This window comes from Mustela lutreola, chromosome 12, assembly GCF_030435805.1.
Source record: "Mustela lutreola isolate mMusLut2 chromosome 12, mMusLut2.pri, whole genome shotgun sequence".
NCBI lineage: Eukaryota > Metazoa > Chordata > Mammalia > Carnivora > Mustelidae > Mustela > Mustela lutreola.
In genome coordinates, this window is record NC_081301.1 from 20,284,845 (window position 1) to 20,299,395 (window position 14,551).

Sequence of the window (14,551 nt, forward strand, 5' to 3'; positions counted from 1 at the left end):
ACTGGCAATCTTTTAGATGTTTAGTTTTCTGCTGCCCATCTGCCTGACCACATGGATAGACTATTCGTCACCATCCTAGAGATGGTAAAAACCCAAACACAGGGAAAATATGCAATTCAGTTTGCTGAGCTGATGTTTTTACTTTCTTCAGTCAGAGTGGTGGTCCAAACATGATGCTGTTTGTTCAACTTGGAACTGACATCTATGAACCAAGCCATGCTTTTTGATCAGTAGAGACATATTCATAGGGCACTGCCCATGTGGTCATGGGATCCAGCAACTCCTTGGGTGCTTCCTTTAGGGGAAAAGAGTTACCTGCTTGTGAATACGAGAAGTACTTCCTTGCATCCCCCAGTAGTACATTCCTGCATAAACCTTTTCCATTTTATTATGGGACACTTCTGGGCCCTGACCTCCCCCATTAAAGTGTTTCTCTAACATCACCCAAGACATTTATGGGTATTGCAAGTTTTGATTATTTTGTGTCCTTCGTAAGTTTCATTTAAGCAAGCAATTGGCTCTCAAATGGCATACATTGTACCACAGTGTCTGGAAATTTTCTGGTCCAAAATCTCAGTAGCTGCTACTGGGTGGTTCTCATGGGCTTTTTGCCAGCAGCTCAGCCTGTGGTCCATACAAGTCTACTATATGGAAAACTTTTGGTACCAGCACTCCATTCTTTAACATGTCACTATCAAGTGGTAAACTTTTTGCCCACCAGGTATCCTTTATTGTTCCAAAGTAACAACCTGTATCATACTTGGATAATCTCATAGGTTCCCATTTAGCATGCTTAATCAGCATTGGCTGAAGGACAAATTTACATGCCTTCTGGTTTATAATACTAGGTAGGGGAAGCATTCCTCAATCAGACGTAATATTCATTCTCATCATATACTTAGGTAAAGGAGACACAATCACTTCCTATAAAAGTCTCTGTTTAAACATTCTAGTTCTCTTTTTTCCAGATTATGTCAATGAAGAAGCTTTATGCTTAATACAAGATTTTATGGGCAACATTCCATCAAATATTCAACATACCACACTGATACAAAGATGAGATTCAAAGTATTTTTAAGCGGTTTACATTTAATTTTTTTAAATTAAAATGTAATGTATTATTGGTTTCCTACATACAGGTCTGTGATTCATCAGTCTTATATAATACCCAGTGCTCATTACATCCCACGCCCTCCTTAATGTCCATCACCCAGTTACCACATCCCTCCACCCACCTCCCCTCCAGCAACCCTCAGTTTGTTTCCTATGATTAAGAGTCTCTTACAGTTTTTCTCCCTCTCTGGTTTCACCTTATTTCATTTTTTTCCTCTCTTTCCCTATGATCCTCTTTTTTTCTTAAATTCCATGTATCAGTGAAATCATATAATAATTATCTTTCTCTGACTTATTTTGCTTAAAATACCCTCTAGTTCTTTTTTAAAAGATTTTATTTATTTATTTGACAGACAGAGAGATCACAAGTAGATGGAGAGGTAGGCAGAGAGAGAGAGAGAGGGAAGCAGGCTCCCTGCTGAGCAGAGAGCCCGATGCGGGACTCGATCCCAGGACCCTGAGATCATGACCTGAGCCGAAAGCAGCGGCCCAACCCACTGAGCCACCCAGGCGCCCAACAGCTTTCTATCTTGATGAAACCCCAATAGTTCATTTTTGCCTTTGTTTCCCTTGCCTTTGGAGACACATTTCACCAGAAGTTGCTGCTTCTGAAGTCACAGAGGTTGCTACCTGTGTTCTCCTCTCAGATTTTGGTGGGTTCCTGTCTCACTTTTAGGTCTTTCATCCATTATGAGTCTATTTTTGTGTGTGGTATAAGGGAATGGTCCAGTTTCATTCTTCTGCATGTGGCTGTCCAATTTTCCCAACACCGGAGATTCAAAATTTATAACTTTCCCTATAGAATACATGCGTTTTCCTAAACACATATAGTAAAACCCATAGCATATTAATACAGTAATTGAAAATACATTAACGCAATATGTGATATACATATATTGATTTTTCTCCACTTTATGTAGAAAACCCAAGCTCCGTTTTTTAAAAATTCCATTTTCACCTAAACTTGCACCTTAATCCCATCAGCCATTGCATCCCCGTATGATCCCAATCTAACCTAAACTCACTGCTAGGAATTCACTAACAGATTTGGAATCATACTGCATTGAGCTCCTATGTCAAGAAGTCCCAGGAAATTTTCTTCTCCACCTCTTGGCCATTTTACGTCCACATGTGTATATGGCTTTGGATCTCAAGTCAGAAATTGGGCCAAGGGACCTTGCCTCTTTGTCTGTCCTTATCTTAATTAGTTTGTGGGGCCACTGCCGCAGGCTATTTGAGATGGGGCATCTCATTATGGTCTTTGCCTTCTGGCTTTTAAAATTCTTCCAAACTAGGGAGAATAAAGCATATTTCTTTAAGGCCCTTTAATGTTGGGAAACATTATGTAAGGGTTGCCACTGGTCCATTCAACCTTTCAATATGCTGCATTAAGACTTTTGTTTCGACCCCATTAAAGACCCCGTTATTCGTCCCAGTAAAAAATCTTATTGAGGTTGAAATTAACACAGCATTCAATTAAAATGTATAACTCAGTGGTATTTTGTTTATTCACAATATTGTGAAACTACCAGATCTCTCTAATTTTGAAATCTCGTCACCCCATAAAAACACCAGGTGCCCATTAGGTAATCAGTCTTCATCCTTCTATTCCCCCATCCCCTAGTAAACTCTAAGCTACTTTCTACCTCTGAGGGTTTGCTGATTCTGAATACATCCTATAAAAGGAATAATACATGAACTTCTGTAGTATAATGTTTTTGAGATTCATTGAAGTTGTAGCATGTATCAGTACTTCATTTCTTTATGGCTGAATAATATCCTGCTCCAAGTATATAACCATAATTTATCTGTTCATCTATAAATGGAAAAGATGGTTTCTACCTTTGGGCTATTATGAGTAATGCTGCCATGAACACATATATACAAATTTCTGTATGGATATGTGTTCTCTTTTCTTTTTGGTATATATGTAGGAATGGATGATATGATAATTCTACAGTTAAATTTTATTTATTTGACAGAGATCACAAGTAGAAAGAGAGGCAGGCAGAGAGAGAGAAGAGGAAGCAAGCTCCCTGCTGAGCAGACAGCTCAATGTGGGGCCCGATCCCAGGACCCTGAGACCATGACCCGAGCCGAAGTCAGAGGCCATAACCCACTGAGCCACCCAGGCGCCCCACTACAGTTAAAATTTTGAGGAAACAGTCAAACTGTTTCCACAGTGGTTGCGCCATTTTATATGCCCACCAGAAATGTTCTCCATTTCTTTCTCTAGATTTTACTCATTTGTCAGAGAGAGAGAGAGCACAGCAGGGGGAGTGGCTGGCAGAGAGAGAAACAGGCAGAGGGAGAAGCAGGCTCCTCACTGAGCAAGGAACCTGATGTGGGAACTTGATTCCAGGGACTTGATCCCCAGGACCCTGGGATCATGACCTGAGCGGAAAGGCAGATGCTTAACTGACTGAGCCATCAAGGCATTCCCAATATTAACCATTTCTTAAGGACTCTTCAAAGATTTCCATCCTGCTGGGATGATTCCCTTAGCTCTCTCTTTTGTCTTCCCCATTTTCTTCTCAATCACTCTAATTTCCTTAGCCTACTGTCATTTCAACATAACTTTTCCCTTTGGTTGCATCCCTGATGCTCGTAGTTTTAGCTTGAATCAGTCGAAGTGCATTGGAGTTGGATCTGTTGTTTCTAAACTACCCTGCTAATTTTTATCTCCAGTAACTGAGAGCAGTATGCTGTAATTCCATACCATAGGGGACCCACTGCCCATTCAGAAAGCAAAGGTTCATCAAATCCTGCCCCCTCCTCCTTCCTTTACCCAAAGCAACCTTTTGCCATGTGCCACTGAGCCAGCCAGTGTTGTTGTAGTGAATCCCACTCCATATACCTCCTAAATTTGGGGTCCCCAAGACCACTTTCATGTTTCCTAATTAGGACTCACAGAACTCAGAAAAGGTGCTAGGCTCACAGGTCTGGTTTATTTCAGCAAAAGGATACACATTAAAATCAGCAAAGAGAAGAGGTGTATAGGGCATGGTCCAGGGGAGTTCCAGATACGAGGGTCTAGTTTGGGATTGTGTGAATGGTGTATCCTTCTCCCAGCAACAACAAGATGGCAATATGCATGGAGTATTGCCAAGTAGGGAAGCTCACGCCAGCCTTGGTGTCCAGGATTTTATGGCAATCAGTTATATAAACATGGCTGATCACCAGGAAGGCTGACTTCTGTCTCCACCTCCTCCAAGAGTCAAGCTGATACCACACAGCCCAAGGCCCCCAACATAAACCAAATTATTAGTCTAGACTATTTGGCATGGCCCAAGGCCCCAGGTAAACATATTAAGCAGGACATTCCAAGGGCTTAGAGGTTATATATTAGGAATTAGAGGCACCAACCAAACCTTCCTTTGGACAAGGTTCATTCTTTACTGTACACAGTGCAGTCATACCTCACCACCAATTCTCTCTACACCACTATCTCCAGTCAATTCCAATTCAACTGAACACTATCCCACGGAGGTCAACTCTGGACAGCCCCTCTTGGCTTGCCTCTTCTCTCCCAAACATGTCAAGCATTGAATGCTGCAGTCTGTCAATGTCAGCCTCAGCACAGAAATAAAGCATCTCTTCTAAGCTCAGTTTTCACATCAAGAAGAAGTTGGTGGAGATGGATTTATGATATTTCCATGGTCATATGTTCTGGGAAAAAAATAGAGGTAAAAGACACAAGTGCTCCTCAACCACAATCAAGATGTGGAGGCCGAGAAAAATTAAGGCCATCCCACCTCAGGTTTAGCCTTAGCATAAGTACAGCCATCTTAGCTCCAGCAGCCATCTCAGACCCCTGTGCCCAAGGGCTGAACTTTCCCCTACTTTACTTTAGTTCTAAGGACCCCCACCCTGCTTTAGTAACAGGAAGCCCCACCCTGCTTTAGTAACAGGAACCCATAAATACCCCTGCCTTAACTAAGCTCAGGGTCCTAGTCCCTACTCTGCTGTGTCAGGTATACTTGGGCCCAAGCTTAAGCTTGTCGAATAAACCTCGTGTGATTGCATTTGTGTTGGCTCCTTGGTGGTCTCTTGGATGCAAAAACTCAGGTACAACAAAGAGGCATTTCAAGTGTCAGTAATCATGGAAGGTAAAGAAAAAAAAAGACATTCTGAGTAAATGTTAGCAAGGAATTTAGGACTTTTCAGGGGCCAAGAAGATCATGAAATAGTCAAGTTCAAAGAGCATCACGCTCCTCAAGAATGATCGGGAGACTTTGGGAGACTGTGCCCGGGAAATTGCCATAAGGTAGATGACATCTGAGTGACTATGACTAGGGCCTTCAGCAAGCAAGTGATGCCCCACACCAGTAAGGATGCAGCTTGCTCAGGCTAGGAAAACCAAGCTTTTAAAGAGCAGCTACTTGATTACATTAACCTCCCATTGGTACAGAGTGCCAGCTTAGATGGGGCTCAGATGGCCTGGGGCTCAGATGGCCTGGCTCTTGGTATCTCTGAGTCTTATCCCCAGAGCAAGGCCCATCTGGACCTGCAGTCTTCTGGAGGTTGGGGGCCAAGTGGGGAGCTGGAGAAAGCGGCCAGCATCAGTGGGAGCACGCCAAGCTTCAGGCTGCAAGAAGGAGCCAGAAAAAGAACGTAGTCCCAAGAGCTGAGGGAGAGGAAGCTACATGGTCTCAGTGATGGAGAGCATGTCGGAAGGCAGAAAGGACTGTGGGACACCTGGATCAGAAGAAAGAGCCACCCTGCCCAGGCCACTGAGGTCGTTGGGAGTGAGATACTCCCAGTCCTGCCATAGAGCACACAGGTTCCTTCCAAATGAACATGAGTAAAAAGAGAACGAGCTGTTCTGCTTGGCTTTAATCCCAGTAAAAAAAAAAAAAAAAAGGCAAGGGACAAGAAGGCTTACAGCAAAAACCCACAGCAGTCCCAGCTCCTGCGCAAAGTACAGGCCTAGACACAGGTGAAGCGGACTCTGGGGACCGCTGGGGCCTCCTCGGTGCGTGTTGGCCTGGGGAATGACCCTGGGAAGAGCTTTTAGCCTGGAACCTCTGTTCTCTGCTAGGCTCTCTCCTACCCAGACCAGAAGAGAGAGAGACAAGTGCCCCACCATGAAGCCATCAAGCAGCCTCTGAGAGCCAGGGCGTCCTCATCGAGCAGAGAAAATGAGAGAGGTCACCACAAAACTCAGATTCAATGCTCAGTCAATCTGTCGCATCTAGTCTATTCCACAACCCTCGGGGGCTTCTGCCCTGAGCCACGGTGCTCAAGTCTGGACCAAGGAAATCAGGTTCCTCAGGCCCTTTTCCCAGGGGGGCCAGGCTTGGCTCTGGGTGATGGTTAGTCGGAAATTCATCCTCGGTTTCCCATGCATAGGGAAATCTCCAGAAGCAGAGTTTGCATGCACGCTGTCAAAATCTAACAGCCCCAACACAGGCATCCTTCAAAGAGGACAGTCTCTTTCCCATGAGCAAAAGGTGCTTAATGTATATATTTCTTCTTTATCAGCCGGGTGCGGTCTTCTGTGCTTGCTCTGTTCGGGACGTAGTTTAGGGTAACCCAGACTGTGGGCTCAGAGCACGAAAGACAGGAACTTTGGCTCTTCCTGACGGACTGTTTTGGCTTCCCAAAGGTGACAGGGGTGCAGGGAGAAAGGAACAGTGGGGGTGCACATCTGTGCACGTGTAGGGTGCACTGCACCTGCTCTGAGGCACTGTTTAAAATTTCATTTTTTTCCCCTAACAACAAATGCAAATACTGTATAGCCTTCAGAAACTTCTCTCTGTGAGGCCGTAAAACTCCATCCAAAGACAAAGATAAACCAGACTTTGCCCTGCTCCCACACCTCCCATCATTTGGTACAGCTGGGAAGGGGTGTGCGTAGCCAGGTTACCAAGGGAAGACACAACCCGACATCTGCCTTCAGCTTTCAGGAAGGGTAAGGAGCAAGTATGTCTCCATTTCACACCGTCTGGGGAGTTGGGGGTGACTGGGCCCGCTTTCTTCGTGGCAGGAGACAACAGAATCCCCGGATGGGGAGCAGCAGGCAGCTGCCCCCGCCAGCCCTGGCCATCCTGCTGGAGGCTTGCCACCTGCAGTGGGGACATAAGGGACCAGAAACCCCAGCTCTGTGGTATGAGGTGGGGAGCAGACAGGGAGGTGGCTGTGGGAGCTCCTCCCCGCCTGGCCAACTGCCAGGCATCTCTTACTCAGTGACCCCTTTAAGGTTCCCGAATGCTCTGATGCCCTGTCCTCTCCCAGCCCTAGAGAGGGCTTTGATACCCAGTGTGAGGGCTTCGGGGTGTGACTCTGTGGGGAGTGACCTGGGCCAGCTGGCATGAACTCCCCAGGCCTGGGGTGGGGTTGGGACAGTAAGGCAAGACCATATACTCCTCTTCCTCTCCCTGACAAGAGGGAAAGCCTGGGGAGAGCAGAAAAGGGTCTTCTTAGCAAAACTGAGAATGAGGAGCGTGTGACATTCACGGCTTTACAAGGAATTTCAGCACACGCACAAGGAGTGCAGGTTACTTCCTAGCACTGCAGTGGGGACTTACTCCATAGCTGGGAACGCAGGCTAAGCTTCCTCTCTTTCTGGTTCCGCGAGCTCCCCCTTCTGACCCCGCAGAAGGAACAATGTCACTGCCACAGGAAGGAGGTGCTGCGTGCGAACTGAGTGGGGTGGGTGTGGGGAGGGAGGCCTGGTGGGTTCCAGGCTGACCCACTCAGGTCCTAGAATCAAGCTGTGTAGGTATCTGTCAGATCTGTGGTTTCACTCTGACCTTGACAATGAGCAATGAGGTCTCCCGCTGAGTGCATACCCTGAGGAAAGGGGGCCATGGCCTAAGCAGACTCTTCACCTTGGCTGGCCTGAGGGCATGACGGCTGGTCAGAAGCACCAGTCAGGGCTCACCCCTGGGCATGTTCCCTTTGCAGCCACACAGAGTGCCTTGGGGAAGTGAGTCAAAGTGAGGAAACGCTCTGGGGTGGCAAAGTCACCTGCTGGTGAATGACAAGGATGTTTCTGCGTACAGGGCTCCATCTACGTGTACGTGGTCCTCTGTTTGAGCATGAAGACCACACCCATGGGGGTGTTTTGGGCTGGGCTAGCCCTCTCCAGTGAGTGTCTTTGTCTTCCTTACACGGTCTCGATGACATCGTGCAGAATCCTGTCCCTGGTGCAAACGGATGTCCTCCAGGGTGGGAGAGTCCTCCGTGATCCTCCTGTGCCCATCTGTGTGGGGTTCACAAAGAGGTTATGGGTATTAGTTATGCCTTTGGTTTAACTTTGAACTTGACAATGGGGACTCCCCACTGAGCTCAACACCTTGAGGAAGGGAAGCATCTTTCCACGGACGCTCTCCAGATGGGCTAGCTTGATGGCATTATCACAGGTCAGAAGGATCTGCCAGCCATCCATGGGGAAAATGTTCCACTTACAGCCTCACAGAGCACCTTGGGAAAAATGAGGACGGTGAGGAAAAATTTGGGGTAGCATGAGTGGTAAGAGAGGAAGGAGGAGGGGGATAGAATGATCAGTCCCTCGAGAGGATGGGCATGCCCAAGGATCGCCATCCCACACATACACGCACACGAGCACACACTCCTCCATGGTCTATCTCCTGGAGAAGGACACTGTGACGCCATCTCTGAAGGGTTTGCATGTGGGATTTGTCTTTAAGCCCAAGAAAAACCTGTGCCTACGTGTCCAGTTTGGGTATTGCCTTCTCTGAGGAAGGGGCATTCGGTGTCTGCCTGCCTTCTAACCCCACCTGGTGACAACGGGCAGGATGTCATCGGTGTGCAGAGGTGCTCTCGGTGGGGCTGAGCGGCCCCACTGTGATGTTTGTACGTTCCCTCGGACTCAGACTCGGGTGCATTAGCCATAACTGTGTCCTGCTTCTTGCCTAACAAGGAGAGGGGCTCGGGGGGCTCGTAGAGGATCCCTACTCAGCCTCATGATGCGTAAATGCTTTTCAGCCTTCCTCCTATGGACACCTCATTCCTTAGATTTTCCTTCTACAATTTTGGTTAGCTTCTCGCTCCTCCCTGAGGACAGGAGGGTGAAGCTCTGAGTTAGGTGAATAAAGACACAGAGGGGAACAAGAGGTCAAATAGTGACGATCCTCCAGAGACGGGCCTTTGGGCGGGGTGTGGGGGGAGGGTAAAAGCATTTGTCCTCTCCTGCGGCTGTTACCGCTGGCTTCTGCAGCGACTTTGGTTGTGAGCCCCCTGACTTACACGCCACTGTGGAACCGGGGGGGGGGGGGAGGATCAAATAGGGCAAATTCAAATGCCACCGGGCTCACTGTTCTGACTGACATTCAGCATGGCATGTCTGATCATTTTTAGTTGAAAGCCAGGCATGCTGAATTGGGTGTTGTGAACTGAGGTTAAGTAGGCCTTCTCTGTGAGGGCTTAATATTAATTTGGCTAGGAATCGAGCTGTTTTTAATGTTTGCATCCCTCTAGCTTCCAGAAACTTCCAGTGCCTCCAGTGTCCTTGTTGTGGCTCTCTGCTTATATGACTTTGGGCCTCATTAGATACTCCTCCTCCCTTTGTGTCCTGTGGCTCTTTCAGTTGTTCCCTCCTACACAGGCTGACTCGGGCCATGGTGTCACCTTGTGGGGAGGGGAGCATTCTGTAATTTTCTGATGACATCTCAAGTCTGGGCCTGTTTCTAGAGGCAGGGACCGTCCCATGTGTTTGTCCAGTGCTGTAGCTTTCTGCCCCCACCTCATTTGTGTAATAACATTTAACATAGATGTAGAACACGTCTAAGAAATCATGTTCCATCTGAAATCGAGAAAATAGAAGCAAAATACGTTCCTTATTTTTAATCGCACAACAAACCTTGTCCTCGATGAAGATGTGGGTGAGATGGTAGGGTATGTTGACACTACGGATACTTTCACAGCAATAGAAGAAAGGCTTACCGACTTTCTTGAAATGAAAGAGAAACTTGGATATGGTCCAACTAGTAACCAGCTATGTGATAAGAGACAAGGATGGCAGGTGGACACAAGGCTTGTAAAATTCGTATTGACCCCCTCCCAAAAGTGATTACACCACATGGCTTTTCCTGGCACTGAAGGTGTCCCCAACTCTTTCAAATGAAAGGTCCCAATATTTGTATATTATACCTGGATCGGAGATAAGCTTCCCTTTCTCTGAATTTGGGTCGGGATCTCTCCCCAGAAATAATCCGGAATAGGAGCATTAAAACACCAGGTGATTCTTTCGAGCCCCCAAACACCTCTCAGTAAATGGGTACATGTGTGAAATAAGTAAAATGTCTCGCTAAAGCGTTACCTGAGAAACTCAGGAATACAACGACGGGGGAAGTCCACGAAACTTACGGCCTTGGGCTCAGCATTTCAGAGAAGAGTCTGGGGAGACGTCAGTCCAACGGGGCTCCCCCATGACAGAAAGGGGAACCAGGGAAAGACAGCCCTTAACTCATTGTTTGCTCAGCCCCGGCGGGTCTCGCAACCTGAGCGGCGGCCCCACGCGCAACCGGACCTGCGGCAAACCAAGCCTGGCTTCCCGCCGGGGAAGTGTCGCCGCATCGCCCGGACCCATGACACCCACGGAGGTGCCGGTTGGTCCTGGCGCGAGTCGGACGCCCTCTGCTGGCCGTTGGTGAGCAGCGAAAGACGCTCTGCGCTCGCGGCTGAGCGGTGGCCGCGCGCCCCCTCGCGGCCGTCTCGCCGAATCCCAGAAACTCTCGAGCTCTGAGTCTCTGCCGATGGCCCATGGGGTGCTCTGCTCCAGATTTGCTGTTCTCCTTCCTGGGACATGCCTTGGAACCATGGCTTGGAAAGCAAGAAAACCTTCATGCCTTTGAGATATCTGGAAAGGATCTCTTCTAAGCCGTGCCGCAATGTTAGGACCGACTTCAAGTTTCATGAGAAAGAGAGGATCCCAAAATCCGGAGACAGAGGCACCTGTTTCTGTCATTGGAACGATTTTCAACCTGCTGGGCAAACTACAGTGCTACTTACATAAAACCCTTCTGGAGAGTTTTCCCTCCAGTTTTGATCCCCATCAGGAACAACGGGAGCAGAAGGTGAAAGTAGGGGCGCCTGGGTGGCTCAGTCCCTTAAGCATCTGCTTTCAGCTCAGGTCCTGATCTCAGGGTCCTGGGATGGAGCCCCGCATTCAGCTCCCTGGTTAGTGGGGTGTCTGCTTCTCCTCTCCGTCTGCACCACCCCCACTCCCCGCTCCTCCTCTCTATCCCTCAAATAAAATCTAAAAAAGAGGAAGACGAAGGAGGTAGAAAATCTTCAGGTTTGTACCTTTTTGGAATAGCCCAGAGGAACTTCCAAGAACTCAGTAGCTAATTGAAGCTGAAGTAATACAGACGGTGTGTTTTTGGAGCTTGTTAGAGGGGACAGTGAAGTGTGCGTTCCTCTCCTTTAACAAATCCAGAAGAAAAATTAGGAATTAACGAGGAAAGTAGAACTTGGAACACTCTTTATTATTATTATTTGCTGAGCACGAGAAGTCCATCTGCTCTTGTATTTCTGCATCAGCTCTAAAATACCAGAAGCCCAAATCCTGCTTGTATACCTTCAGTTTCCACAAGAAAGTTTGGAGAGAAAAACATGTTTTCTATTTCTTAAACAACTTGATGATTTTTGCATTTACCATTTGCTTTTGCAAATGTTCAGGGAGTATCTGCTGTTTCCACTATTTGAAATTGCTTTTTTTGTGGAGAACTTTCCTCCAGTGTGCTCTTTTGTTATAGGCTTCTGTTAGTTAAAGTGAAGTTAGCTGCTGTAACAGACAAACACAAAATTATTTGTTTGAACATCATACAAACTTCCCTTTTCTTCCTTCAACACTTAAGTAATGGGCTTGATTATGTTTACCTTCTATTCCTGTAACTTACTCATTCCGGAACTGACCTGACCTTCCCACTCCCCTGCATCCATTTTGCCCATCGGCCCCTCTGAAAACCATCAGTTTGTTCCCTGTATTTATAGGTCTGAGTCTGCTTTTTGTTTGTTTGTTTATTCATTTTTTTAAAAAATATATTCCAGGGCACCTGGATGGCTCAGTTGGTTAAGCAACTGCCTTCAGCTCAGGTCATGATCCCGGAGTCCTGGGATCGAGTCCCACATGGAGCTTCCAGCTCCATGGGGAGTCTGCTTCCCCCTCTGACCTTCTCCCCCGCCTCTCTCTCATAAATAAATAAATAAATAAATAAATAAAATCTTAAAAAAAAAATTCCACATATGAGTGAAATCATGTGGCATTTGTCAAAATAAAAACAAGACAGGTGTTTCTTTCAGCTTCTTCTTTCTCCAAAAAGGGCGAAGGACAAAAAGGACCTGATCAAACCAAGATGTAACAGGCTGGGTGCAGAGCCCCAGAGCACCAGCCATCACAGCTGTCCCTGGGGACAATGGGTCAAGAATGTCAGAGCCTAGGCCACCCTCACTTTGCCTGCTGGGTTTGGGAATGTTTTCATCACCAGCCTGAAACCATTCCCCCACCCTCATCCACCCAGAGGTGGAACCTCTAGAAACAATGTTTGCATACATGTAACAAACCCTGTTTCCCGCATGTTGGCAGTCCTCTGAAGAAGCGTCCCTGTTTATCACTAGCGAGGATTTCTAGCAATATTTCTTTCCTCTAACAGTCGAGTACTGTGTATTGTCTGTGCTGGTTTGGGAGTGTTCAGGGTGTCCCAGGACTGGAGGCTCAGGGCAGGGAAATGTCCCCTCCAGCTCTTCCTGAGGGCTCATGCTGGCTGCTCACGTGACCGGGGTTGAGTGGCCGATAGGAGCCTTCCAAACCCCCCCCACCCGCGCCCCAATTCTGAGGCTTCTCATTGCTCCTGCTCAGAGGTGTCAGGACTTAAATTTTTCATTTTACTCTGAATACATTTCTATAGGAACAAAGGAAAAATACTACCTAATTTTCAGAAGCCTTTCTTTGTGGGAGTAGAAAACTCCACCCAAAGCCATAGGTAAACCAGACTTTGTGTTATTCCCCCGCCATCTTTGCTTTCATAGAGCGGTGAAGGGGTGTGTGTGCCCAGATTGCAGAGCGCAGACACGACCAGACATCCGCCTTCAGCTGTCAAGTTGAGTAAGAGAAAATCCTACACTGGAATCAGTTTTGTAAAAACTATAAGGATCAATGTGTGGCTTGCATATTGTGACAGTTTATACATACTAAGACATTGTCTCAGTGAATAAAAAACTTGTAATATCAAAAAAGTCCCTGGAAGTTGTCTCCACCTTTGATACATTCTATTCTTTCCTTTGCTATCAGCTCAACTTACCGAATATACAGTTTTAGGTACCCCAGTTTCTAACTCTGTCTCTTCTAGTAGCCTGTGTTTTGAATCCAGACTATGAGGAATTTCTTACTATAGTCTCCAGGAAATGTTCTACAAGCTGATCTTGTGTAGAGCTGTACCAAGAAAGGAAAGAAAACTGTGTGATCCTATGTATCAATGCTTTCTCATTCATTCACTGCTTCAAACTCCCGCTGTATCCCAGGAACTATGGCAGGCATAGTGGATGCAGTAATGAGAAAAAGTGACACACACCCCCTACCTTCAGGCACCTGTGGATCCAGGGGAGGACACCACTATTCTTCAAATAAGCACACACGGGAAATGGACAATTATAACGATGCAACGTGCTTCTAGGAAATACGCAGAGCGCCAGGAGGGATCGTGATCTACTCTGAGCAATTCCGAAACTTTCCCCGATAGCAGAAAGATGAACAAGGGTGGACTTAGACAGCGTTTCAGGTCCAAGGAATTGCATGAGCCAAGGCCAGAGCACCTCCCAGCCCTCACCCTCACCCTCAGCCAGAAGAACATGGAAGCTTCCTGATCTCCACGGAGAGCCGCCTGGGATTTCACAGGCCTCTGCTCCTCCATCCTTTCTAAGGTCCTCACTCTTCTCCTTCCTCTCCAAGAGACAGGTTTCCCTTGCAGGCAATGCCTCCGCATTTTCTGTGGCAAGGACCTCGACTCTCAAAGTTCTCATCGCAGGGCTCTCGCCCTGTGCCCATCCCACATCACCCAGGTACATCCCTCTCTTTAACTCTGAGTGAGAGATGGGGGAAGAGCCAGGGAGTGGTGTGCCACGCAGGTAGGAAACCTTATGACTACGCAGGTAAGTGGAGCATGGGGCTTGTAAAGCTCCTCCCTCCGAAGGAATTCCTTCAAAGAAGAGCTGACCTTGGGTGGTGTAAGGATTGCAAAGTGGAGAACTAGAAGCACCCTATGTCTCGAGTGGAGCGCTCGTTATACGGGTGTGTGATCCATCTGTGGACGGTTTTGTGATGTGTGCGCTGACACCACCGGGCGCTCTAGGATTGCCGATAAAATCTCCTTAATGTTCGTACAGTGCAGCCCCGAAATAGGAGAACCAAAGATGAACGAACGAACGATTCAAGAGACCTTCAGAATACACAGTCGCAGCAGCCAAGGTTTGA